The sequence below is a fragment of the Coregonus clupeaformis genome, chromosome 29 (assembly GCF_020615455.1).
Source record: "Coregonus clupeaformis isolate EN_2021a chromosome 29, ASM2061545v1, whole genome shotgun sequence".
NCBI classification, from domain to species: Eukaryota; Metazoa; Chordata; class Actinopteri; order Salmoniformes; family Salmonidae; genus Coregonus; species Coregonus clupeaformis.
Genome location: NC_059220.1, coordinates 5,088,225 through 5,116,206, shown reverse-complemented (window position 1 = coordinate 5,116,206; position 27,982 = coordinate 5,088,225). Strand labels below are relative to the sequence as shown.

General features: G+C 44.8%; 1 protein-coding gene across 3 annotated transcripts in view; it reads right to left on the bottom strand.

Annotated features, from left to right (window-relative positions):
- Positions 1-19,685, bottom strand: part of LOC121544609 (synaptosomal-associated protein 25-B-like) — a 71,013-nt gene extending 51,328 nt beyond the window's left edge. For all 3 annotated transcript variants that reach the window (XM_041854587.2, XM_041854586.2, XM_041854588.2), the window contains exon 1: positions 19,604-19,685. The gene's annotated coding sequence lies outside the window, so the exon portion shown is untranslated. The remainder of the gene's footprint in view (positions 1-19,603) is intronic.
- Between the last annotated feature and the right edge of the window lie 8,297 nt (positions 19,686-27,982).

Sequence of the window (27,982 nt, the reverse complement as noted above, 5' to 3'; positions counted from 1 at the left end):
CCACAGAGACCTACTGTAGGGAAATAGGACATCAACCCACAGAGACCTACTGTAGGGAAACAGGACATCAACCCACAGAGACCTACTGTAGGGAAACATGCCATCAACCCACAGAGACCTACTGTAGGGAACAGGACATCAACCCACAGAGACCGAGACCTACTGTAAGGGAAACAGGACATCAACCCATAGAGACCCACTGTAGGGAAACAGGACATCAAACCACAGAGACCGAGACCTACTGTAAGGGAAACAGGATATCAACCCACAGAGACCTACTGTAGGGAAACAGGACATCAACCCATAGAGACCGAGACCTACTGTAAGGGAAACAGGACATCAACCCACAGAGACCTACTTTAGGGAAACAGGACATCAAACCCACAGAGACCTACTGTAGGGAAACAGGACATCAAACCCACAGAGACCTACTGTAGGGAAACAGGACATCAACAAACAGAGACCTACTGCAGGGAAACAGGACATCAACCCACAGTGTGTGTGTGTGTGTGTGTGCTTGCGTGCATGTGTGTGCGTGTGTGTGCATGTGTGTGTGTGCGTGCGTGTGTGTGTGCGTGCATGTGTGTGAGTATGTGCGTGCATGTGTGTGTCCACTGCTTGGCAGTCTGAACTTGAAGCTATGTCTTAGTGTGTATTGTATGTAGGCCACCACGCCTTGTTGTTCGGTGACTCTGATGCCCTTCAATGTTAGATTTTGCCCCTCGCCCCCAGACGTTCCTGTTTCTGGGCCTCCAGACACTTAGCATGAGAGAGAACATGAACACAACGCTACCCGGCTCTACCATTGCCCTCCCCTAGCCTGCTCCCACCTGCTAAATATTTGAAGCAATCTGACAAAGATAGAAGGAAGGAAGCCATTAGAGGCTCTAAGTAGAGGAAGTAGGTGCTGCCAGCTTCCACACTACCACAGCAAGCAGAGAAAACACAAAAAAAACACAATGAAAGACAAAAATAAAACATAGAGATATTTTTGTCTCTCTGTCTTGCCCTGTCTCCTTCACACTTATTTCTTATTTTGTCTCTCAAATTGGCTGTGCTTATAATGTGTCACGTCATGTTAACCACCCACTGGGGACTGGCTCTGTGGTCCTGTCATCCTCTAGACAGGTTTTATTGCTCTCCATGAAGAGAAGTAGGTCTCTGTAGCATGGTGCTGGGGAGTTAGTTAGAGAGTAAAGAGATGGAGAGATGGATAGGTCTCTCACTCTTCTCCCTCCCTCCCGCTCTCTCTCTCTCTCTCTCTCTCTCTCTCTCTCTCTCTCTCTCTCTCTATCTCTATTCTCTCTCTCTCTCTCTGTCCCCCTCTCTCTCTCTCTCTCTGTCTCTCTCTCTCTCTCTGTCTCTCTCTCTCTCTCTCTCTCTCTCTCTCTCTCTCTGTCTCTCTCTCTCTCTCTCTCTCTCTCTCTCTCTCTCTGTCTGTCTCTCTCTCTCTCTCTCTCTCTCTCTCTCTCTCTCTCTCTCTCTCTCTCTCTCTCTCTCTCTCTCTCTCTCTCTCTCTCTCTCTCTCTCTCTCTCTCTCTCTCTCTCTGTCTCTCTCTCTCTCTCTCTCAATTCAATTTCAATTTCAATTTCAATTCAATTTCAATTTCAATTTCAATTTAAGGGCTTTATTGGCATGGGAAACGTATGTTAACATTGCCAAAGCAAGTGAAGTAGATAGTAAACAAAAGTGAAATAAACAATAAATATTAACAGTAAACATTACACTCAGAAGTTTCAAAAGAATAAAGACATTTCAAATGTCATATTATGTATATATACAGTGTTGTAACAATGTGCAAATAGTTAAAGTACAAATGGGAAAATAAATAAACATAAATATGGGTTGTATTTACAATGGTGTTTGTTCTTCACTGGTTGCCCTTTTCTTGTGGCAACAGGTCACAAATCTTGCAGCTGTGATGGCACACTTTGGTTTTTTCACCCAGTAGATAAGGGAGTTTATCAAAATTGGGTTTGTTTTCGAATTCTTTGTGGATCGCTGTAATCTGAGGGAAATATGTGTCTCTAATATGGTCATACATTTGGCAGGAGGTTAGGAAGTGCAGCTCAGTTTCCACCTCATTTTGTGGGCAGTGTGCACATAGCCTGTCTTCTCTTGAGAGCCAGGTCTGCCTACGGCGGCCTTTCTCAATAGCAAGGCTATGCTCACTGAGTCTGTACATAGTCAAAGCTTTCCTTAGGTTTGGGTCAGTCACAGTGGTCAGGTATTCTGCCACTGTGTACTCTCTGTTTAGGGCCAAATAGCATTCTAGTTTGCTCTGTTTTTTTGTTTGTTCTTTCCAATGTGTCAAGTAATTCTCTTTTTGTTTCTCATGATTTGGTTGGGTCTAATTGTGTTGTTGTTGTTGTTGTCCTGGGGCTGTGTGGGGTCTGTTTGTGTTTGTGAACAGAGGACCAGGACAAGCTTACTTAGGGGACTCTTCTCCAAGTTCATCTCTCTGTAGGTGATGGCTTTGTTATGGAAGGTTTGGGAATCGCTTCCTTTTAAGTGGTTATAGAATTTAACGGCTCTTTTCTGTATTTTGATAATTAGCGGGTATTGCCCTAATTCTGCTCTGCATGCATTATTTGGTGTTTTACATTGTACACGGAGGATGTTTTTGCAGAATTCTGCATGCAGAGTCTCAATTTGGTGTTTGTCCCATTTTGTGAATTCTTGGTTGGTGAGCGGACCCCAGACCTCAGAACCATAAAGGGCAATGGGTTCTATAACTGATTCAAGTATTTTTAGCCAGATCCTAATTGGTATGTCAAATGTAATGTTCCTTTTGATGGCATAGAAGGCCCTTCTTGCCTTGTCTCTCAGATCGTTCACAGCTTTGTGGAAGTTACCTGTGGCGCTGATGTTTAGGCCGAGGTATGTATAGTTTTTTGTGTGCTCTAGGGCAACGGTGTCTAGATGGAATTTGTATTTGTGGTCCTGGCAACTGGACCTTTTTTGGAACACCATTATTTTTGTCTTACTGAGATTTACTGTCAGGGCACAGGTCTGACAGAATATGTGCAGAAGATCTAGGTGCTGCTGCAGGCCCTCCTTGGTTGGGGACAGAAGCACCAGATCATCAGCAAACAGAAGACATTTGACTTCAGATTCTAGTAGGGTGAGGCCGGGTGCTGCAGACTGTTCTAGTGCCCTCGCCAATTCGTTGATATATATGTTGAAGAGGGTGGGGCTTAAACTGCATCCCTGTCTCACCCCACGGCCCTGTGGAAAGAAATGTGTGTGTTTTTGCCAATTTTAACCGCACACTTGTTGTTTGTGTACATGGATTTTATAATGTCGTATGTTTTTCCCCCAACCCCACTTTCCATCAATTTGTATAGCAGACCCTCATGCCAAATTGAGTCAAAAGCTTTTTTGAAATCAACAAAGCATGAGAAGACTTTGCCTTTGTTTTGGTTTGTTTGTTTGTCAATTAGGGTGTGCAGGGTGAATACGTGGTCTGTCGTACGGTAATTTGGTAAAAAGCCAATTTGACATTTGCTCAGTACATTGTTTTCACTGAGGAAATGAACTAGTCTGCTGTTAATGATAATGCAGAGGATTTTCCCAAGGTTGCTGTTGACGCATATCCCACGGTAGTTATTGGGGTCAAATTTTTACTCCACTTTTGTGGATTGGGGTGATCAGTCCTTGGTTCCAAATATTGGGGAAGATGCCAGAGCTAAGGATGATGTTAAAGAGTTTAAGTACAGCTAATTGAAATTTGTGGTCTGTATATTTTATCATTTCATTGAGGATACCATCAACACCACAGGACTTTTTGGGTTGGAGGGTTTGTATTTTGTCCTGTAGTTCATTCAATGTAATTGGAGAATCTAGTGGGTTCTGGTAGTCTTTAATAGTTGATTCTAAGATTTGCATTTGATGATGTATATATTTTTTGCTGTCTCTCTCTCTATATCTCTCTCTCTCTCTCTCTCTCTCTCTCTGTCTCTCTCTCTCTCTCTCTCTCTCTCTCTCTCTCTCTCTCTCTCTCTCTCTCTCTCTCTCTCTCTCTCTCTCTCTCTGGCTCTGTCACCCATTCTCTCAATTCAATTCAATTCAATTCAATTTAAGGGCTTTATTGGCATGGGAAACGTATGTTCACATTGCCAAAGCAAGTGAAGTAGATAGTAAACAAAAGTGAAATAAACAATAAATATTAACAGTAAACATTACACTCAGAAGTTCCAAAAATAATAAAGACATTTCAAATGTCATATTATGTATATATACAGTGTTGTAACAATGTGCAAATAGTTAAAGTACAAATGGGAAAATAAATAAACATAAATATGGGTTGTATTTACAATGGTGTTTGTTCTTCACTGGTTGCCCTTTTTTTTTGTGGCAACAGGTCACAAATCTTGCTGTTGTGATTGCACACTGTGGTTTTTCACCCAGTAGATAAGGGAGTTTATCAAAATTGGATTTGTTTTCGAATTCTTTGTGGATCTCTGTAATCTGAGGGAAATATGTGTCTCTAATATGGTCATACATTTGGCAGGAAGTGCAGCTCAGTTTCTACCTCATTTTGTGGGCAGTGTTCACATAGCCTGTCTTCTCTTGAGAGGCAGGTCTGCCTACGGCGGCCTTTCTCAATAGCAAGGCTATGCTCACTGAGTCTGTACATACTCAAAGCTTTCCTTAAATTTGGGTCAGTCACAATGGTCAGGTATTCTGCCACTGTGTACTCTCTGTTTAGAGCCAAATAGCGTTCTAGTTTGCTCTGTTTTTTTTTTTTTCTTTCCAATGTGTCAAGTAATTCTCTTTTTGTTTTCTTATGATTTGGCTGGGTCTAATTGTGTTGTTTTTCTTGTCCTGTGGGGTCTGTTTGTGTTTGTGAACAGAGCCCCAGGACCAGCTTACTTAAGGGGACTCTTCTCCAAGTTCATCTCTCTGTAGGTGATGGCTTTGTTATGTAAGGTTTGGGAATCGCTTCCTTTTAAGTGGTTATAGAATTTAACGGCTCTTTTCTGGATTTTGATAATTAGCGGGTATCGGCCTAATTCTCCTCTGCAAGTGTTTTTCGTTGTACACTGTGGATATCTTTGCAGAATTCTGCATGCAGAGTCTCAATTTGGTGTTTGTTCCATTTTGTGAATTCTTGGTTGGTGAGCGGACCCCAGACCTCACAACCATAAAGGGCAATGGGTTCTATAACTGATTCAAGTATTTTTAGCCAGATCCTAATTGGTATGTCAAATGTAATGTTCCTTTTGATGGCATAGAAGGCCCTTCTTGCCTTGTCTCTCAGATCGTTCACAGCTTTGTGGAAGTTACCTGTGGCGCTGATGTTTAGGCCGAGGTATGTATAGTTTTGTATTTGTGGTCCTGGCAACTGGACCTTTTTTGGAACACCATTATTTTTGTCTTACTGAGATTTACTGTCAGGGCCCAAGTCTGACAGAATCTGTGCAGAAGATCTAGGTGCTACTGTAGGCCCTCCTTGGTTGGTGACAGAAGCACCAGATCATCAGCAAACAGTATACATTTGACTTCAGATTCTAGTAGGGTGAGGCTGTGTGCTGCAGACAGTTCTAGTGCCCTCGCCAATTCGTTGATATATATGTTGAAGAGGGTGGGGCTTAAACTGCATCCCTCTCTCACACCACGGCCCTGTGGAAGGAAATCTGTGTGTTTTTTGCCAATTTTAACCACACACTTGTTGTTTGTGTACATGGATTTTATAATGTCGTATGTTTTCCCCCAACCCCACTTTCCATCAATTTGTATAGCAGACCCTCATGCCAAATTGAGTCAAAAGCTTTTTTGAAATCAACAAAGCTTGAGAAGACTTTGCCTTTGTTTTGGTTTGTTTGTTTGTCAATAAGGATGTGCAGGGTGAATTTGTGGTCTGTCGTATGGTAATTTGGTAAAATAACAATTTGACATTTGCTCAGTACATTGTTTTCACTGAGGAAATGAACTAGTCTGCTGTTAATGATAATGCAGACGATTTTCCCAAGGTTGCTGTTGACACATATCCCACGGTCGTTATTGGGGTCAAATTTGTCTCCACTTTTGTGGATTGGGGTGATCAGTCCTTTGTTCCAAATATTGGGGAAGATGGCATTTCTGTATTGTTTTAGTGATTCACCATAGTGAAGGCGTAGGCTCAGGTTTTATGGGTCTCTATGTTTTTAGTTGGATAGGTTTCTCAATTTCTTTCTTAGGTTTTTGCATTCTTCATCAAACCATTTGTCACTGTTGTTACTTTTCTTCGGTTTTCTGTTAGATATTTTTAGATTTGATAGGGAAGCTGAGAGGTCAAATATACTGTTTAGATTTTCTACTGCCAAGTTTACACCTTCAATATTACGGTGGAACGTTTTGTCCAGGAAGTTGTCTAAAAGAGATTGAATTTGTTGTTGCCTAATTGTTTTTTGGTAGGTTTCGACACTACTTTCCTTCCATCTATAGCATTTCTTAATATTATTCAGTTCCTTTGGCTTTGATGCCTCATGATTGAGTATTGCTCTGTTCAAGTAGACTGTGATTTTGCTGTGGTCTGATAGGTGTGTCAGTGGGCTGACTGTGAACGTTCTGAGAGACTCTGGGTTGAGGTCAGTGATAAAGTAATCTGCAGTACTACTGCCAAGAGATGTGCTATAGGTGTACCTACCATAGGAGTCCCCTCGAACCTACCATTGACTATGTACATACCCAGTGTGCGACAGAGCTGCAGGAGTTGTGACCCGTTTTTGTTGGTTATGTTTTCGTAGTTGTGCCTAGGGGGGCATATGGGGGAGGGAATGCTGTCACCTCCAGGTAGGTGTTTATCCCCCTGTGTGCTGAGGGTGTCAGGTTCTGGTCCAGTTCTGGCATTTAGGTCGCCACAGACTAGTACATGTCCCTGGGTCTGGAAATGATTAAAGTATGGGGATTCTAGTGGGGGGATATAGGTAGCACACAGGAGGACATTTTTCTCTGTTGAGATCATTTTCTTTTGAATTTCTAGCCAAATGTAAAATTGTCCTGTTTTGATTAATTTAATAGAGTGAGTTAGGTCTGCTCTATACCAAATTAGCATACCCCCTGAATCCCTTCCCTGTTTCACACCTGGTAGTTTGGTGGATGGGACTACCAGATCTCTGTAACCTAGAGGGCAACCAGTGGGTCAGTCTCCTCTATACCATGTTTCTTGTAGGATAACAATGTCTGTATTTCCGATTTCTTTGGTGAAGTCCAGGTTCCTGCTCTTTAGGCCAGAGGCAGATGACCTCAGGCCTTGGATATTCCAGGATGAAATAGTGAAGGCTTTGTGTTCCATAAAGTGTCTTATGTTGTTGGTCGTGTGGTTTGGCCTCAGCCCAGTAATTGTGAGCAGAGCCTGCTGAGCATCTGGTACATGCCATTGGCTTGGGCTAGTGTAAGAGTAGGGGTTGGGCCTGTTTGCCTGCTCACAGCCTGGGCGTATGTGTGACTTTCATGTTGAGGCCCTCTTTGCGGGAGTGGGGGGCATGGGGTGGGTAGGAGGGGCATAGGTCTGATCTGAGGGGGCCTAAATGGGGTGTGGGCATGGTTGACTTGGTGGGGTGTTCATTGGTGGGGGTGGGGGTGTAGATGTGGCTGATGGTGCTGTGGTCTGGATGTAGGTCCTCTCGGCGGGGGTCCTCTATGTGTAGGTCCGGGGGGTCCCGCAGGTCCCGCAGGTCTGGGAGAGTGTCTCGCTGGTCTGGGCGGGGTGTCTGTTGATCTGTTGCTCCTGTGTGAGGTGTTGGGTCTGCGGTTGAGGGCGATATCCTTTAGGGTCTGGGTGAAGGTGGGTACTGCTGCCTTGTATAGGTGGACCTGGTCGTAAAGGCTGTTCACGTCCAGGGTGGAGTGGTGGGCCAGGTAGACATTTGGTTTTGATGCACAGTCACTGGAAATACTTGCGTTTGGAAGTATTTTCGTGGTAGCAGGGTTGAGATAACCACTTGTGCGTTGGGGAAAGTAGAATAAGCTTTTTCTATTACTCCCTTGAGTGCTGTGGCCACCCTTTCCTGCCGTGTTCTCAGGTCGTTTGTGCCTGTGTGTATTATTATGTGGCTGGGTGATCCTTGTTGGTCCTCAGACAGAAAGTCTAGGGCACGCTGGGTGTTTGGACACCAGAGTTTAGACACTGTGTGTTTGGGAATTTTTTTATTTTCTTGTATGTATTTCCCATTTGAGTCCATAAGGAGTACAATCTGTGGCTTGTGTATGTCCTCAGTGGGTGTGGGGGGGTCGTCATGAGGGCTATCAGGGTGGCTGACAGGGGGGGTGCTGAGAGGGGTTGGGATCCCCAGGGCTTGGGGTTCTTCATTTGTTTGTCTGACTGCGATGTCGAGGCTATGGTCAGGGTCTAGGGTGTACTGTTCTGCTGCGGTGTCGAGACTATGGCCAGGATCTGAGGTGGACTGTTCTGCTGGCTTCTCTGCGGGGGTGGCCAGCTCTCTAATGGGTTGTTTTCTGTCACCCGTTATCGTTCTCACCTTCTCCTCCAGCACTCTGATCATCTCCTCTAGTGCTCTGTTCTTCTCCTGCTCCTGCTTTTTCTCCTGTTGATGTTGTCTCACCACAGTCCAGAGTGCAGATATGTCTCTCTCTACCTCCAGCTCTCCAGGTCTAGTTAAGGGGGTGTTGTTGTGCTGGACTGTTGTCTGGGTCTGTGCTGACTGGAGTGTGTTCACCTGCTGTTCCAGCTCCACCTGCCTTACCTCCAGCTGGGTGAATTGATCCTTAATTTCAATGAGGGAGTAGTACTCTGTGCTGGGAAGTTGACTTTCCACTTGGGGTTGCTCAGTTGGGTTATTTAATGAAGAGGTCTGGTCTGACCCGCTCGGAGTGGGAGTATCTTTCTCAAGGGAGAGCTTCTCCTGCTGAGCTCTTTCTTTGATTAGGTGAAAGTCCAGCTGGAACTGTTTGGTGTTGCCCTGTACCAAAACTGTTCCAGATTTATAGAGATTTATATTAGACAACTCAGAGTCCTCGTTGTCCAGTATCCTGAGTTTCCACCCATCGCTAACACCCCCCCTCTTAACAGAGGGGTAGTGTGCTAGTATAGCACTGTGCCGTGCCAGGGGATGGTCTGTGTGGAAGATAAGGTTGCTTATGTTCCCATTTTTATAAAAGTCAGCAAAAAGTATCTCCTGATGTCCCATAAGGAGCTTCATTTTGTACTCTTTTCGTGTCTTATCATTCTTTACATTCAGAGGGTACTGTATTTTAATGACCTCTGAACAGCGGGAGGGTGCTTCTAACGCCTCTCCATTTGGTTGGGGTAGACTGTGCGACTCTCCTGCCATTGTTGGGCTCAAGGGCTTTGACACCTCTCACTTCAAACGTCAGTGCTAATTGAAGATGTATCTCTTTGTACTAGCAAGCTTGGTAGCCTTAGCATTCAGTCCTTATAAAGTAAAATATGTCATTGTAATATATTTTTCTTCTTGGTTTTTGAAAGTAAATAATAGCTTCACACTAAACATGACTCACTCAGTTCCAGGTTGGATGGTGTTTTCAGGTTTCTGTTTGTTTAAATGTTGCTGTATAGCTTGGGAATAGTAATCCTTGGTAGTAGAAAGCCTTCCAGGTAATTCCAGGTACTACCGTCCAAAATCAGGTTGTAGGTTTGGAGTTTTGGTTTGGAATGAAGGTTATGTTGTGGAGGGTAGCATCCTGTATATGTCCCTGCCAAATAATCCAAGTTTATCTAACTCTAAATCTATATTTTTTGTAAAAACATGCTAAAAATGCAGGAGCAATGTCTCTCTCTCTCTCTCTCTCTCTCTCTCTCTCTCTCTCTCTCTCTCTCTCTCTCTCTCTCTCTCTCTCTCTCTCTCTCTCTCTCTCTCTCTCTCTCTCTCTCAGTCACCCTCTAAAGAGAGTATTGGTTGTGTTCCATTACGTGTATAGTATGTGTGTGTTTAGCACCTCATTACACTGCTAATGCTAACTGACTGTGACCAAATGCTAATGCTAACTGACTGTGACCCACTACTAGTGCTAACAGACTGTGACCCACTACTAGTGCTAACAGACTGTGACCCACTGCTAGTGCTAACAGACTGTGACCCACTACTAGTGCTAACAGACTGTGACCCACTGCTAGTGCTAACAGACTGTGACCCACTACTAGTGCTAACAGACTGTGACCCACTACTAGTGCTAACAGACTGTGACCCACTACTAGTGCTAACAGACTGTGACCCACTACTAGTGCTAACAGACTGTGACCCACTGCTAGTGCTAACAGACTGTGACCCACTGCTTGTGCTAACAGACTGTGACCCACTACTAGTGCTAACAGACTGTGACCCACTGCTAGTGCTAACAGACTGTGACCCACTACTAGTGCTAACAGACCGTGACCCACTACTAGTGCTAACAGACTGTGACCCACTACTAGTGCTAACAGACTGTGACCCACTACTAGTAATAACAGACTGTGACCCACTACTAGTGCTAACAGACTGTGACCCACTACTAGGGCTAACAGACCTTGACCCACTGCTAGTGCTAACAGACTGTGACCCACTACTAGTGCTAACAGACTGTGACCCACTACTAGTGCTAACATACTGTGACCCACTGCTAGTGCTAACAGACTGTGACCCACTACTAGTGCTAACAGACTGTGACCCACTACTAGTGCTAACAGACTGTGACCCACTACTAGTGCTAACAGACTGTGACCCACTGCTAGTGCTAACAGACTGTGACCCACTGCTAGTGCTAACAGACTGTGACCCACTACTAGTGCTAACAGATTGTGACCCACTACTAGTGCTAACAGACTGTGACCCACTGCTAGTGCTAACAGACTGTGACCCACTACTAGTGCTAACAGACTGTGACCCACTACTAGTGCTAACAGACTGTGACCCACTACTAGTGCTAACAGACTGTGACCCACTGCTAGTGCTAACAGACTGTGACCCACTACTAGTGCTAACAGACTGTGACCCACTACTAGTCCCAGAGGACCTGAGCCCTAGGACCATGCCTCAGGACTACCTGGCCTGATGACTCCTGGCTGTCCCCAGTCCACCTGGTCGTGCTGCTGCTCCATTTTCCACACTTCTGCGTGCGGCTATGGAACCCTGACCTGTTCACCGGACGTGCTACCTTGTCCCAGACCTGCTGTTTTCAACTCTCTCTCTCTCTACCTCACCTGCTATTTCAACCTCTAAATGCCCAGCTACGAAAAGACAAGTGACATTTACTCCTGATGTACTGACCTGTTGCAACCTCTACAACCACTGTGATTATTATTTGACCCTGCAGGTCATCTACGAACGTTTGAACATCTTGGAGAAAAATCTGGCCTTAATGGCCATGTACTGTTATAATCTCCACCCGGCACAGCCAGAAGGGGACTGACCACCCCTCAGAGCCTGGCTCCTCTCTAGGTTTCTTCCTAGGTTTCTGCCTTTCATGGGAGTTTTTCCTATCCACCGTGCTTCTACATCTGCATCGCAATGCTGTTTGGGGTTTTAGGCTGGGTTTCTGTATAGCACTTTGTGACATCTGCTGATGTAAAAAGGGCTTTATAAATAACATTTGATTGATTGATAGTGCTAACAGACTGTGACCCACTACTAGTGCTAACAGACTGTGACCCACTACTAGTGCTAACAGACTGTGACCCACTGCTAGTGCTAACAGACTGTGACCCACTGCTAGTGCTAACAGACTGTGACCCACTACTAGTGCTAACAGACTGTGACCCACTACTAGTGCTAACAGATTGTGACCCACTACTAGTGCTAACAGACTGTGACCCACTACTAGTGCTAACAGACTGTGACCCACTGCTAGTGCTAACAGACTGTGACCCACTACTAGTGCTAACAGACTGTGACAAATTACGGTGTCATGGAATATTATGGATCCTTGTTGAGACACAGAAGCAAAACAGAACAGAAAGTCTGGTGAGCTGGGAAGAATTTCTCAAAGTCACAGATTATTTAAAAAACGGTCTTTCAATGTGGGTCTATATTAGAATGAAACCAACTTTGGGCCATTTAACTGACACATAGGCTACTTATAAATATAATCTGCCTTCAAGCATATGCTTTACAGAATCAATTAACCACGGTGACACGAGACGCCACTGTCTTGTGCACCAACTATAGACAGACATTACAATGTGATGTCAAAATGGACAAATCTCATTTCCTCATTATATAACTTTCAAAGAGCGAGGCCTGTGTGTGTGTGTATTGGTAAGGCCTGTGATGTCAATGCAGTATTCAGGATATTCAAAGCAATCATCTTTCCCAGAGGGGATTACGGGACTAAAGCCAGAGTGTCCCATTCAGAGAGGATAAAGCCCACAGTATTAATCTAGTGGAGTAGGCCTGTTCACAGCCCCTCCCCTCACCCCCCTCTCTCCCCTCTCACTCTCTCCCCCTCGCTCCCCCCTCTCTCCCATCTCTCCCCTCTCACTCTCTCTCCCCTCTCCCCCTCTCACTCTCTCTCCCACTCTCACTCTCTCTCCCCTCTCTCTTCTCTCTCCCCCCTCTCCCCTCTCTCCCCTCTCCCCCCTCTCCCCTCTCCCCTCACTCTCTTTCTCCCCTCTCCCCCTCTCCCCCTCTCCACTCCACTCCACTCTACTCTACTCTACTCTACTCTACTCTACTCTACTCTACTCTACTCTACTCTACTCTACTCCAACTCCACTCCAACTCCAACTCCAACTCCCACACACACAGATGTTGGATTCCAGTTGTGCCTCTGTGTTAGTTATTTAGTCCGACAGGCACTATAGCTCTGATGGATGACTGTATCTCCCAGCCTGCCCTTGCTTTGGGGATACTTCTGAGTGCGTGTGTGTTTTGGGTTTCTGCAGATCTGCGGTCTCATTCAAATCAATGAGGCAGTCACGGTCTCTGATTCTAAAAGGTTTCAGAAACCATCTGTCACGGGGAACAGAAACGATCTGTTGCAGGGGAACAGAAGCCAGAGGAAAAGGAACGCTACATATCCAGTGTTGTGGAAGAGGCCTCACTTCGCTTTGTGTCTGCTTCAGGACTCTTGTATCCATTATAATGGATAGATGATGCATTATAGACCAGTATGGGGAATGATAAGTCTTATTAGGATGACTGGCAGGACCCTCCTTGAAGTTGAAACTGCTGGAAGTTTAACCTGCCCATACATTTTCTAATTGAAAAATCATCAGCAAAAAATATTATTCAGATTTTTACAAAATCCTACTGAGCATACTTTCATATAGGTCTGCACAGGTCAACATCTCCCTTCTCTCATCTACAGTAAATGAATGAGTCATGAATGACTCTTCCCCCTGAACTACACCCCCACAGACCTAATCAAGTTTTCCATGAACTTTCTTGCACTAACATTCACACTTGTCCTTTCTTACTACCAGGTGGAGAGGGAAGGCAACAACACATCCGCCACGCTGACTCTCAACACGGGGCCCCACAGGGGTGTGTGCTTAGCCCCCTCCCGTACTCCCTGTTCATCCACGACTGTGGGCACGACTCCAACTCCATCATCAAGTTTCCTGACGACACAACGGTGGTAGGCCTGATCACCAACAGCGATGAGACCAGCCTACAGGGAGGAGGTTTAAAGACCTGGCAGTGTGGTGCCAAGACTAGAACCTCTCCCTCAACGTCAGCAAGACCAAGGAGCTGATGGTGGACTACAGGAAACAGAGGGGGGGTTCACACCCCCATCCACATTGGCAGAGCTACAGTGGAGAGGGTCAAGAGCTTCAAGTTCCTCTGTGTCCACATCACTGAGGACTTCACATGGTCCTCTCACACCAACACAGTCACAAAGAAGGCATGGCAGCGCCTCTTCTACCTTAGGAGGCTGAAACGATTTGGCATGGCCCCTCAGATCCTAAGGAACTTTTACAGCTGCACCATCGAGAGCATCCTGACTGGTTGTCTGTTATGGCAACTGCACCGCCCTCGACCGGAAGGCCCTGCGGAGGGTGGTGTGGATGGCCCAGCGCTTCACTGGGGGTGAGCTCCCAGCCATCCAGGACGTATATGCCAAGAGGTGTCTGAGAAAGGTTCCGAAAAAAATACCAAAAACTCCAGCCACCCAAGTCATGGACTGTTCTCCATGCTCCCGTCCGGCAGGCGGTACCTGTGCATCAACGCTCAGACCAACAGACTCCTAAACAGCTTCTATCCCCTGGCCATGAGACTCTCCCTCTCCCACAGACTATCCACACTGACTCTATGCCCATCCACAGGTCTCTACCCACTCTGACACACACACCTTCACTGTCACACACACACACATACACACACACACACACACACATACACACACACACACACACACACTTACACTTACATACACACACTCATACACACACTCACACACACACTCATTACTGACGCCATATGCTCACACACCCCCTCACACCTGCGCTGCTGCTGAAATGATTATTGATTAGATGTATTACTACCACTACGCTGCTGTTCATTGATTATTGATTGCTATTACCATTCATATATATTTAACCTGCTACTGGTCACTACTACTCCTGTTTAGTCAAATAAAATCAAATCAAATTGTATTTGTCACATACACGTTTTTAGCAGATGTTATAGCGGGTGTAGCGAAATGCTTGTGCTTCTAGCTCCGACAGTGCAGTAATATCTAAAAAGTTATATCAAACAATTGCACAACATATACCCAATACACACAAAACTAGTAAGGAATGGGATTTAAGAAAATATACATATATGGACAAGCAATGACAGAGCGGCATGGACTAAGATACAGTAGAATATTATAGAATAGAATGCAGTATATACTTATGAGATGAGTAGTCCAAGATATGTAAACATTATTAAAGTGACTAGTGTTCAATTTCTTAAAGTGGCCAGTGATTTCAATAGGCAGCAGCAGCCTCTAATGTGCTAGTGATGGCTATTTAACAGTCTGATAGCCTTGAGATAGAAGCTGTTTTTCATTCTCTCGGTCCCAGCTTTGATGCACCTGTACTGACCTTGCCTTCTGGATGATAGCGGGGTGAACAGGCAGTGGCTCGGGTGGTTGATGTCCTTGATGATTTTTTTGGCCTTCCTGTGACATCGGGTGCTGTATGTGTCTTGGAGGGCGGGTAGTTTGCCCCCGGTAATGCGTTCGGCAGACCGCACCACCCTCTGGAGAGCCCTGCGGTTGTGGGCGGTGCAGTTGCCGTACCAGGCGGTGATACAGCCCGACAGTATGCTCTCAATTGTGCATCTGTAAAAGTCTGTGAGGGTTTTAGCTGCTAAGCCGAATTTCTTCAGCCTCCTGAGGTTGAAGAGGCTCTGTTGCGCCTTCTTCACCACACTGTCTGCGTGGGTGGACCATTTCAGTTCGTCAGTGATGTGTACGCCGAGGAACTTGAAGCTTTCCACCTTCTCCACTGCGGTCCCGTCGATGTGAATAGGTGGGTGCACCCTCTGCTGTTTCCTGAAGTCCACAATCATCTCCTTTGTTGAGTGGGAGGTTATTTCCTGACACCACACACTACACATGTATATATTAGTATCTATCTATGTATCCTGCTACTGGTCACTATTACTCCTGTTTACACACACTCACATACACACCACCACCCCCACACTCATATACACACCACCACCCCCACACTCACATACACACCACCACCCCCACACTCACATACACACCACCACCCCCACACTCACATACACACCACCACCCCCCACACTCACATACACACCACCACCCCCCACACTCACATACACACCACCACCCCCACACTCACATACACACCACCACCCCCACACTCACATACACACCATTACACACACACTCACATACACACCACCACCCCCACACTCACATACACACCACCACACACCCACACATACACACACACTTACATACACACCACCACACACACCCACACATACACACCACACACAAACACATCACCACACACACACACTCACATACACACCACCACCCCCACGCTCACATACACACCACCACACACACACTCACATACACACCACCACACACCCACACATACACACCACCACACACACACTCACATACACACCACCACACACACACTCACATACACACCACCACACACACCACTTATGCTGCTGCCATATTGTTCATTATGATGATGATTATCATTATTATTATCATTATTATTTATTTATTCTTCTACCATTCACTTTTTCCTAACTCCAGCCGATGTGTACATATCTACCCCAAACTACTCCAGTATCCCTGCACATTATTAATGTGGTACTGGCACTGGCCCTGTATATAGCTGACCCTGTATATAGCTGACCCTGTATATAGCTGACCCTGTATATAGCTGACCCTGTATATAGCTGGCCCTGTATATAGCTGACCCTGTATATAGCTGACCCTGTCTGTATATAGCTGTATATAGCTGACCCTGTATATAGCTGACTCTGTATATAGCTGACCCTGTCTGTATATAGCTGACCCTGTATATAGCTGACCCTGTATATAGCTGACCCTGTATATAGCTGACCCTGTATATAGCTGGCCCTGTATATAGCTGACCCTGTCTGTATATAGCTGACCCTGTATATAGCTGACCCTGTATATAGCTGACCCTGTATATAGCTGGCCCTGTATATAGCTGACCCTGTATATAGCTGACCCTGTATATAGCTGACCCTGTATATAGCTGACCATGTATATAGCTGACCATGTATATAGCTTCCTCTCTTATTTCTTATTTATCTTGTTCAATTAGTTTGATATTCACTATTTTAATATTGAATACTGCACTGTTGGGAAGAGCTCACAAGTTAATCATTTCAATGTACTTGTGTATTTGACAAATACAACTTGAAACTACTAGCACTGACCAGAGAGCTATTTTGTTGAGGACAAATGTACTTACTATGCCTATGATATGTGGTTGTCTCACCTAGCTATCTTAAGGTGAATGCACTAACTGTAAACAACTCTGGATTAGAGGATCTGCTAAATTACTAAAATGTCAAATGTAAAAATGGTACATGTTTTTCATTGTTCATTAGAAAGATGTTGTTTCTGAAACCTTCAAGGAGAGGGGGATGAGGCTCAACCCATCACACAGTATTTGAGATTTACTGTAGACCCAGTACATCAGGACAGTATGACAGGCTGTACATCTAAATCAACAGGGAGCACCACATAGCCCTATTCCATCACAACTAGTGACTAGGTTTACTGCAACAGTGACACACTGTGTCAAAAGTAACATTGTTCTTGTGAAAAGGGAAAAGCATATTGAACTAATACAGAGTCATATTGATTTTCTTTTTTTGGGGGTTTCACTCTGCAGTAGACATTATTGACCCCCCTAATGGTCAGGAGGTTGGAATTTGGGGACAATAAGCTGATCCTAGATCAGTTCAAGGTCATCTTTTACACTGAGCCGGCCTATAGGCTACCACTTTGGAAAAACCCTCCATTCTGTGTGTTTGTGAGTTATCCTCACAGCCTAACTCAGCCACCAGGTCACCACCTGCTGTTCTGTTCTGTTCTCACCCTGCTTGGCCAAACCCAGGCTCCTTAAGCCGCATTACAGCCAGGGACAACAAGGAATGTGCCAACTCTCCACCTGTAAATATACACTCATGTGAACAACTTCAACATACTGCCATGTAGCCTACACACCATCTCAGAAAGATGTCTGTCTGTTCCCTGCTTCCATTAAAACTAGAGCAAAGATAATCTAGTGCTCCTGTCTCATTATCCTGAGTTAGAACAATGAATGGGAGAGATCAGGGTGAGCTGCTGAAGTTCTAGCCTGGTTAAACCAGACTGAATACGACACTCATCATTGAAGTGAATCAACTGTGAAATCAGTTTGGAATGGATGGATGTGACCTGGGTGTGTCTGAAGCTCTCCATTGTTTGAGTGACTGGTTCGAAGAGTGCAGGCTTCCTCTTCAGGGGACAAAATCCTGGAGAATAACTTAGAATCCTGCATAGTCAAGCAACAGCACTATACAGGCCTATCGTAGGCCACACAGTCACTGATACTGATCCCCCTACCTATATATCCCGTATACTACCTACCGCCATTGTGCCCTTGAGCAAGGCACTTTTGATCCAGGGGAGCTGCTCGGTAGCCGCCCTTTGTGATGATCTCAGCCTTTGATGTGTGTTGCCTGTCAGGTTGGGTACTATGACAACCATAAATAAAGAATATCCATGTAAATGGACCAATAAAGCAAATGTTGTATTGTATTATATTCTACCTCAATGTGGAAAGCTCAGATTGAGCAGGTTGACTCCTCTGACACACATATACAGAAATACACAGGACTGCCAGGGTTAATGCCCCGGGCCTTTTGGCTCAATGTAAACTATTAGGACGCGTGAAGGATATCCCCTTGGCAGCGGGAGATGGCACGGGGAATCTGGCAACCTTCCAGCTCCTCTTCCACTGGGGTTTCCGACTACACATTCTGTATAAGATAGGCTATATCGACATCACTTCCTATCCCTGTGTTGGCAGACCAAACACTATCATCATCACTTCCTATCCCTGTGTTGGCAGACCAAACACTATCATCATCACTTCCTATCCCTGTGTTGGTGGACCGAACTATATCATAATCACTTCCTATCCCTGTGTTGGCAGACCGAACTCTATCATCATCACTTCCTATCCCTGTGTTGGCAGACCGAACTCTATCATCATTACTTCCTATCCCTGTGTTGGCAGACCAAACACTATCATCATCACTTCCTATCCCTGTGTTGGCAGACCAAACACTATCATCATCACTTCCTATCCCTGTGTTGGTGGACCGAACTTTCACTACTTTAATGTGTGGTTTAGGCTCGAGACACAGCCAAGAGCCTTAAACAAAACAGACTGATTCTTGATCTCCATATAACTTAACATTTGAACCTAAATCATCACAAAGAAAGGTCAATAGCAATATCGCACCATCTTACCAACTATGTTTAAACAGCATCTTGATATTTGTTTTCAGAGAACAAACTAAAGGAGCTAAAGGCTGAATGACCCATTTCTGTAAAATAAATGATTAAAAAAACAGTCTAGCTTGCGAATGTCACAGTTGGCGAACATCTCTTTCACTCTTTCGTCCAGACCTCTTAATACAAACCAGGGTTTTTCTCCCAAACAAACCACACGATTGGTATCATGTGCAGCTTTTCTACAAACAAACTTTAAATGCTCTCAACGTCTCTGTAACCAATGGTTTGGCGGGCTGTTTCTAGAATGAGCGCTCAAGCGCTGTCCATGGTTCTGAAATGGACCACACTCGTACCACGCACTCATTGCAACAAGCAACAATGTTGATAAGCAGCTTTATCACGGGGAATTAAAATGGGATGTTTCTCGAAGCTAAATCCTTACTCTGTTTTAACAACAACATAATCTGAATTGATGCCGATGTAAAATTAATTTGTTTTAACCGAACTAAATAATACTACATTGAAAGTGATTGAGATAGACTTGACAAACCTTTATTTACAAAATAATCGGCGACACCACATTGTTTGTTCTGAAACTTGGCTCATTCGTTAAAAATAAACGCATATTTTCTTTAATTTAATAACCTTTTTTATTTATTTTTTATCTCAACTGAATTGAATCATTCAACAACCTACCTGAAGTTGTTTTCAGCGGACGGTCGTCGGTTCAGGACAGGAAAATGTCTCCTCCGTGCTACCCCCACCTTCTAGATCCTACTGCTGCCTCGCTTCAAAGGGATTGCCCTCGGAGGAAACTCCGCCCCGCCCGCACGCGACAGACTCCGCCCTCAACGCTCTCTTGACGTCGCATGCCCTTAACGAAGATGAGGCTCATCGTGGGATGGTCAGGCATTAGTGGTTACTGATAATACAGTATAACCAGGTAAAAAGGTGACTGATATACACTGCCCTGCTGTTTGTGGAGGAGCTGGTCTGACTAGTAGGGATGTTGAGAACTTGTAACAGATACCAACTAATACACACAGCTCACAAAAAAAAAAAAGCCATGTCCAAAAGATGATTTGAAGCTACTTCTTTTTTTGAGTACCTTTGACCCATAATGATAATACAACTATTACAACTGGGTGGCATTTTAGATGAACCTTAGTTCAAATTGGCTGTGCTTATAATGTGTCACGTCATGTTAACCACCCACTGGGGACTGGCTCTGTGGTCCTGTCATCCTCTAGACAGGTTTTATTGCTCTCCATGAAGAGAAGTAGGTCTCTGTAGCATGGTGCTGGGGAGTTAGTTAGAGAGTAAAGAGCTGGCGAGATGGATAGGTCTCTCACTCTTCTCCCTCCCTCCCTCCCTCCCTCCCTCCCTCCCTCCCTCCCTCCCTCCCTCCCTCCCTCCCTCCCTCCCTCCCTCCCTCTCTCTCTCTCTCTCTCTCTCCCTCCCTCCCGCTCTCTCTCTCTCTCTCTCTCTCTCTCTCTCTCTCTCTCTCTCTCTCTCTCTCTCTCTCTCTCTCTCTCTCTCTCCCTCCTGAGACAGCGCTATATCTATCTAGGTTGACGTTCTAACTTGAAATATACTTACTCCTGTTACTATATTAGACATGATTGATTATGTTATCTGCATAAGGAATGTATATGTTATGTGTCAATGAATGTTGAAAAGGAACTGTGTGCATGGAAAGTTACTGTGAGAGAAAAGGGCAACAGAATGTATGCCCAAAGTCTGTTGAGTAAAGTGACCAGAAGGTCAGTTGTAAACATCATGGAGAAGTGACCGGAAGAACAGGAACAGCTACCAGACTGTTCGACCGCGAAGACAACAGCGCAACATTTAGGCAGTTTTGGGAAACAGATGGACAGTTCTGAGAAGTCACACCTCTAACCTCATCATGACATTAAATGCCTGTTTGATCATGTGCAAAGTGTGTTTGCAGCTGAAGCATCCCGTGGGTTGAATAAACTTGGTTTGAGATTTTCTAGTTGTCCTTTTGAGTTTTTATTCTGTTTGTTCAGAACCTAACAGTTAGTGTTGTCGTCAGGATTCACCATGATTTACAATGGAACTGAAGAGTCCGATTCAGTGGAACAGGGCCCGGCACAAAACAAGATAGGCAAGCTCCTACACCTGACACTACTCATACTGACATCTTGGGGAGGTGAGGGTCATAGGCTGAATACAAATTATAGGATACAGACCTAGAAAGCCTGACGTTATTTCTAGTCCCATTGTGGTTATACAACCGGTCGTAGACTTATGGTGTAGGGTAGGTTCCTTGTAAGTATAGGTCCATAGTGGGGGTGGTCCCCTTCGATATCCGTAGATGGGGTGAAAGCCCCAGCAAGGAGAAAAGCCCCAGCGGGGTGAAGTAGTCTCTATCTGCTGGTGGATAGAGACAGTCCCACAGGTGGATAGAGACAGTCCCACAGGTGGATAGAGACAGTCCCACAGGTGGATAGAGACAGTCCCACAGGTGGATAGAGACAGTCCCACAGGTGGATAGAGACAGTCCCACAGGTGGATAGAGACAGTCCCACAGGTGGATAGAGACAGTCCCACAGGTGGATAGAGACAGTCCCACAGGTGGGTAGAGACAGTCCCACAGGTGGATAGAGACAGTCCCACAGGTGGATAGAGACAGTCCCACAGGTGGATAGAGACAGTCCCACAGGTGGATAGAGACAGTCCCACAGGTGGGTAGTCGACAGTCCCACATCACAGTAAGTGAGTCTTGGTGGGGTGGCAGTCCCCAGTCTGTTTAATTGCCTGTATGGTTTGTATGGAATATGGAGATGTTGGCACATCTGTGTACTAGTACGTTTGGCTGTAGAAAAGTAGTCCATGTTGAAAGTCTCTGTCGTGTGGTAATACCAGATGTATTAATACCCGGAGTGGGGTAGCAGTGTCTGTCAAGGATGAGACTGTCAGTAGGAGGAAATGTGTATGGTGATAGGCCGGTGCCGGTGAAGAATAGTGGCATTAAGAATGTAATAGAGATTTATTGTGTAGCAATAAAATAACGTTGGCAGGTAGCTTAGTGGTTAAGAGCGTTGTGCCAGTAACCAAAAGGTCGCTGGTTCTAATCCCCGAGCCGACTAGGTGAAAAATCTGTTGATGTGCCCTTGAGCAAGCCACTTAACCCTAATTGCTCCTGTAAGTTGCTCTGGATAAGAGCATCTGCTAAATGACATAAATAAAATAATACTGGTAACATGTGTTGTCGAGAACGGTGGGACTTGAGGCGTGACACTGGTAATGCGACATTAGGTCTCTCCCTTACATTTTAGTCATTTAGCAGACGCTCTTATCCAGAGCCACTTAAAGTTAATGAGTGCACACATTTTCATACCAACGTTGCAAACGGCATGCTCTACCAACTGAGCTACAGGGGACTAACAGGACATTAGGTCTCCCGTATTCTCCAGTAATAAATTGACAAACTCTTCAGTGACATTCTCAACACAAGGTATCAGGTTCCGTGATCGAATTATGAGGCACAAATACCGTAACTACTCTCTGGGGAAATGGGTATTTATACCTTGGAAAAATAGTTAATAGAAGGTGTGTATTAGAGCCGTGGGTGAGGAAAGCTAAACGCCCTAGACGATGTCCGGAGAGGCGGAGAAATAATAACTACTTACATGGTGTCCGGAGGGCCGGAGACTACCAACAAGGGAGTGTCCGAAGGAGAAAATGTCACTAAAGCATTAGATGCTTAAGACCAGCACCACGACCCAAATAAGTTGTAGGGAAAATTGGCAAAATTGGGCCAAAGTTGGAACAAATTATCCCGTTGATGGAAACTTCAAATCCAGCCAAGAGTGTATGGATGCCATCATATTGTGGAACACATAAATTAAAGAATGGTCCAGACCACAATACGCAGGCATCCTAACCATGCAATTCTATCAACAACGGATAAAAATTGAGAAAAAAAAAAAAAAAGACCTGCTGGGAAAATTGGAGCAGGGACATCCACTATGGGTAGATTGCGGTCTAATTAAAGGGTGCGAGGCCATTGTGATGGAGGGGAAGCCACCACCACCGATGAAGCAGTATCCAATTAAACCTGAGGCTGAAAACTCGGCGGTGGAGCCTGATGCATTAGCCCTTTGTTACCAACATGAAAGGGACCAAAATGGCGTAGCACAGTGGATTTTCGCAAAATCAACAAACATGCAGTGAATGGCAGAGCAGGGGCATAAAGCATTGTTTGAAAAAGCCCAGATGGCAAAACAGGAGGTAATATCAATCAATCAAATGTATTTATAAAGTCCTTTTTACATCAGCAGATGTCACAAAGTGCGATACTACATACAGTGCCTTCGGGAAGTATTCAGCCCCCTTGACTCTTTCCACATTTTGTTACCTTACAGACTTATTCTAAAACTTGAATACATTTTTTTCCCCCTCATCAATCTACATACAATACCCCATAATGCCGAAGCAAAAACAGGTTTTTAGAAATGTTTGTTAATTTTTTTAAGATAAAGAACTGAAATATAACATTTACATAAGTATTCAGACCCTTTACTAAGTACTTTGTTGAAGCACCTTTGGCAGCGATTACAGCATTGAGTCTTCTTGGGTATGATGCTACAAGCTTGTATTTGGGGACCTTCAATGCTGCAGAAATGTTTGGGTACCCTTCCCCAGATCTGATCCTCGACAAAATCCTGTCTCGGAGCTCTACGGACAATTCCTTCGACCTCATGGCTTGTATTTTGCTCTGACATGCACTGTCAACTGTGGGACCTTATATAGACAGGTGTGTGCCTTTCCAAATCATGTCCAATCAATTGAATTGACCACAGGTGGACTCCAATCAAGTTGTAGAAACATCTCAAGGATGATCACTGGAAACAGGATGCACCTGAGCTCAATTTCGAGTCTTATATCAAAGGGTCTGAATAGTTATGTAAATATGTTTTTATTTGATTTATTATTATAAACCTGTTTTTGATTTGTCATTATGGGGTATTGTGTGTAGATTGCTGAGGAAAATGTTTTATTTAATCAATTTTAGAATAAGGCTGTAACGTAACAAAATGTGGAAAAAGTCAAGGGGTCTGAATACTTTCTGAAGGCACTGTATATTTTATTTGTCACATGTGCCGAATACAGCTGGTGTAGACCTTACAGTGAAATGCTTACTTACAAGCCCTTAACCAACAATGCCGGTTTAAGAAAAATAAGTATTAAGTAAAAAATAGATAAGTCAAAAATAAAAATAAGAAATAATTAATGAACAGCAGTAAAATAGCAGTAGGGAGGCTATATACAGTGAGGGAAAAAAGTATTTGATCCCCTGCTGATTTTGTACATTTGCCCGCTGACAAAAACATGATCAGTCTATCCTTTTAATGGTAGGTTTATTTGAACAGTGAGAGACAGATCTTCTCCAAGTCATTAAGTTTTCGAGGCTGACGTTTGGCAACTCGAACCTTCAGCTCCCTCCACAGATTGTCTATGGGATTAAGGTCTGGAGACTGGCTAGGCCACTCTAGGACCTTAATCTGCTTCTTCTTGAGCGACTCATTTGTTGCCTTAGCCATGTGTTTTGGGTCATTGTCATAATGGAATACCCATCCACAAACCATTTTCAATGCCCTGGCTGAGGGAAGGAGGTTCTCACCCAAGATTTGACGGTACATAGCCCTGTCCATCGTCCCTTTGATGCTGTGAAATTGTCCTGTCCCCTTAGCAGAAAAACACCCCCAAAGCATAATGTTTCCACCTCCATGTTTGACAGTGGGGATGGTGTTCTTGGGGTCATAGGCAGCATTCCTCCTCCTCCAAACACGGCGAGTTGAGTTGATGCCAAAGAGGTCTCATCTGACCACAACGCTTTCACCCAGTTCTCCTCTGAATCATTCAGATGTTCATTTGCAAACTTCAGATGGCCCTGTATATGTGCTTTCTTGAGCAGGGGGACCTTGCGGGCGCTGCAGGATTTCAGTCCTTCACGGCGTAGTGTGTTACCAATTGTTTTCTTGGTGACTATGGTCCCAGCTGCCTTGATATCATTGACAAGATCCTCCCGTGTAGTTCTGGGCTGATTCCTCACCGTTCTCATGATCATTGCAACTCCACGAGGTGAGATCTTGCATGGAGCCCCAGGCCGAGGGAGATTGACAGTTCTTTTGTGTTTCTTCCATTTGCGAATAATCGCACCAACTGTTGTCACCTTCTCACCAAGCTGCTTGGCGATGGTCTTGTAGCCCATTCCAGCCTTGTGTAGGTCTACAATCTTGTCCCTGACATCCTTGGAGAGCTCTTTGGTCTTGGCCATGGTGGAGAATTTGGAATCTGATTGATTGACTGCTTCTGTGGACAGGTGTCTTTTATACAGGCAACAAACTGAGATTAGGAGCACTCCCTTTAAGAGTGTGCTCCTAATCTCAGTTCGTTACCTGTATAAAAGACACCTGGGAGCCAGAAATCTTCCTGATTGAGAGGGGGTCAAATGCAAATTAAAATGCAAATCAATTTATAACACTTTTGACATGTGTTTTTCTGGATTTTGTTGTTGTTATTCTGTCTCTCACTGTTCAAATAAACCTACCATTAAAATTATAGACTGATTATTTATTTGTCAGTGGGCAAACATACAAAATCAGCAGGGGATCAAATACTTTTTTCCCTCACTGTATGTTCTCTCACCTTCACTCAGAGGTCCACACAGGTTAGCCATCTGATCTGAATGACTTTCACTCAGAGGTCCACACAGGTTATCCATCTGATCTAAATGCACCTCATATATCCTGATGGACTCAGTCATGGTCTCAGTCATATTCCATCAGAGTATTGATTACTCTGGTTGAGCCAGAGATACAGGTATTAGAGTGAACTGAATGCCTGACCCAAAGCTAAACGTCTCATATCTATTCAAGCCTGGTTCTCATTACTCTGTCCTGATCGGGAAAAGCATATTCCATTGCTGTATATGTTCCACTGATGACTAGGATGTTCCAACAAAACATGTATTTATTGATCACAGACACTTAAATCAATGGTGGATTGTCATGATTTACAAGTAGCATTAGGTACTGGTTGCAAGGCGTTTCTCCATGATGATTCCACAGTGTTTTGCTGAACACATACTGAAACATAGATCACTAACACAGTCCAGGTTTGCATCCCAAATGGTACCCTATTCCCTATGTAGTGCACTACTTTTGACCAGAGTCTATTCCCTACATAGTGCACTACTTTTGACCAGAGTCTATTCCCTACGTAGTGTACTACTTTTGACCAGAGTCTATTCCATACGTAGAGCCCTACTTTAAACCAGAGTCTATTCCCTACGTAGTGCCCTACTTTAGACCAGAGTTTATCCCTACATAGTGCACTACTTTTGACCAGAGTCTATTCCCTACGTAGTGCCCTACTTTAGACCAGAGTCTATTCCCTACGTAGTGCACTACTTTTGACCAGAGCCTATTCCCTACGTAGTGCACTACTTTTGACCAGAGCCTATTCCCTACGTAGTGCACTACTTTTGACCAGAGTCTATTCCCTACGTAGTGCACTACTTTTGACCAGAGCCAATTCCCTACGTAGTGCACTACTTTTGACCAGAGCCTATTCCATACGTAGTGCCCTACTTTAGACCAGAGTTTATCCCTACATAGTGCACTACTTTTGACCAGAGTCTATTCCCTACGTAGTGCCCTACTTTAGACCAGAGTCTATTCCCTACGTAGTGCACTACTTTTGACCAGAGCCTATTCCCTACGTAGTGCACTACTTTTGACCAGAGCCTATTCCTTATGTTTGTGCACTACTTTTGACCAGAGCCTATTCCCTACGTAGTGCACTACTTTTGACCAGAGCCTATTCCCTACGTAGTGCACTACTTTTGACCAGAGTCCTATCATTCTAAGGGTTTAACCAGGCAGTGAATGTGCTATAAATGCCAGGCTGTTATGTCATATTGATGTTGTGTTTATTAGACATGTGACCTGCCTGATGAATATAAGCCAATACAAACCTACTTAATATCCGTTCGCTGTGGCTCATTGCGAACACATTCTCTTTCACAATAACGACCTGACCAAGATGGAGGATGTAACGTGTGCGTTAGAAGGAATGATTTGATCCTTGGCTGAGGGGCTGATCTGATTGGTCTATCTGAGAGTTGCCTTTGTCTTTAATGAGACCACAACATCCTCCGTAGAGCCATTCTAAGTGAAATACTATACAGAACATGACAGTCTGCTGCTGCCACTGTGTATAAACCTCCACCCAGTTAGACTGGAGGCCTGTAGTGTATAAACCTCCACCCTGTTAGACTGGAGGCCTGTAGTGTATAAACCTCCACCCAGTTAGACTGGAGGCCTGTAGTGTATAAACCTCCACCCAGTTAGACTGGAGGCCTGTAGTGTATAAACCTCCACCCAGTTAGACTGGAGGCCTGTAGTGTATAAACCTCCACCCAGTTAGACTGGAGGCCTGTGGTGTATAAACCTCCACCCAGTTAGACTGGAGGCCTGTAGTGTATAAACCTCCACCCAGTTAGACTGAATGCCTGTAGTGTATAAACCTCCACCCAGTTAGACTGGAGGCCTGTAGTGTATAAACCTCCACCCAGTTAGACTGGAGGCCTGTAGTGTATAAACCTCCACCCAGTTAGACTGGAGGCCTGTAGTGTATAAACCTCCACCCAGTTAGACTGAAGGCCTGTAGTGTATAAACCTCCACCCAGTTAGACTGGAGGCCTGTAGTGTATAAACCTCCACCCAGTTAGACTGGAGGCCTGTAGTGTATAAACCTCCACCCAGTTAGACTGGAGGCCTGTGGTGTATAAACCTCCACCCAGTTAGACTGGAGGCCTGTAGTGTATAAACCTCCACCCAGTTAGACTGGAGGCCTGTAGTGTATAAACCTCCACCCAGTTAGACTGGAGGCCTGTGGTGTATAAACCTCCACCCAGTTAGACTGGAGGCCTGTGGTGTATAAACCTCCACCCAGTTAGACTGGAGGCCTGTAGTGTATAAACCTCCACCCAGTTAGACTGGAGGCCTGTAGTGTATAAACCTCCACCCAGTTAGACTGGAG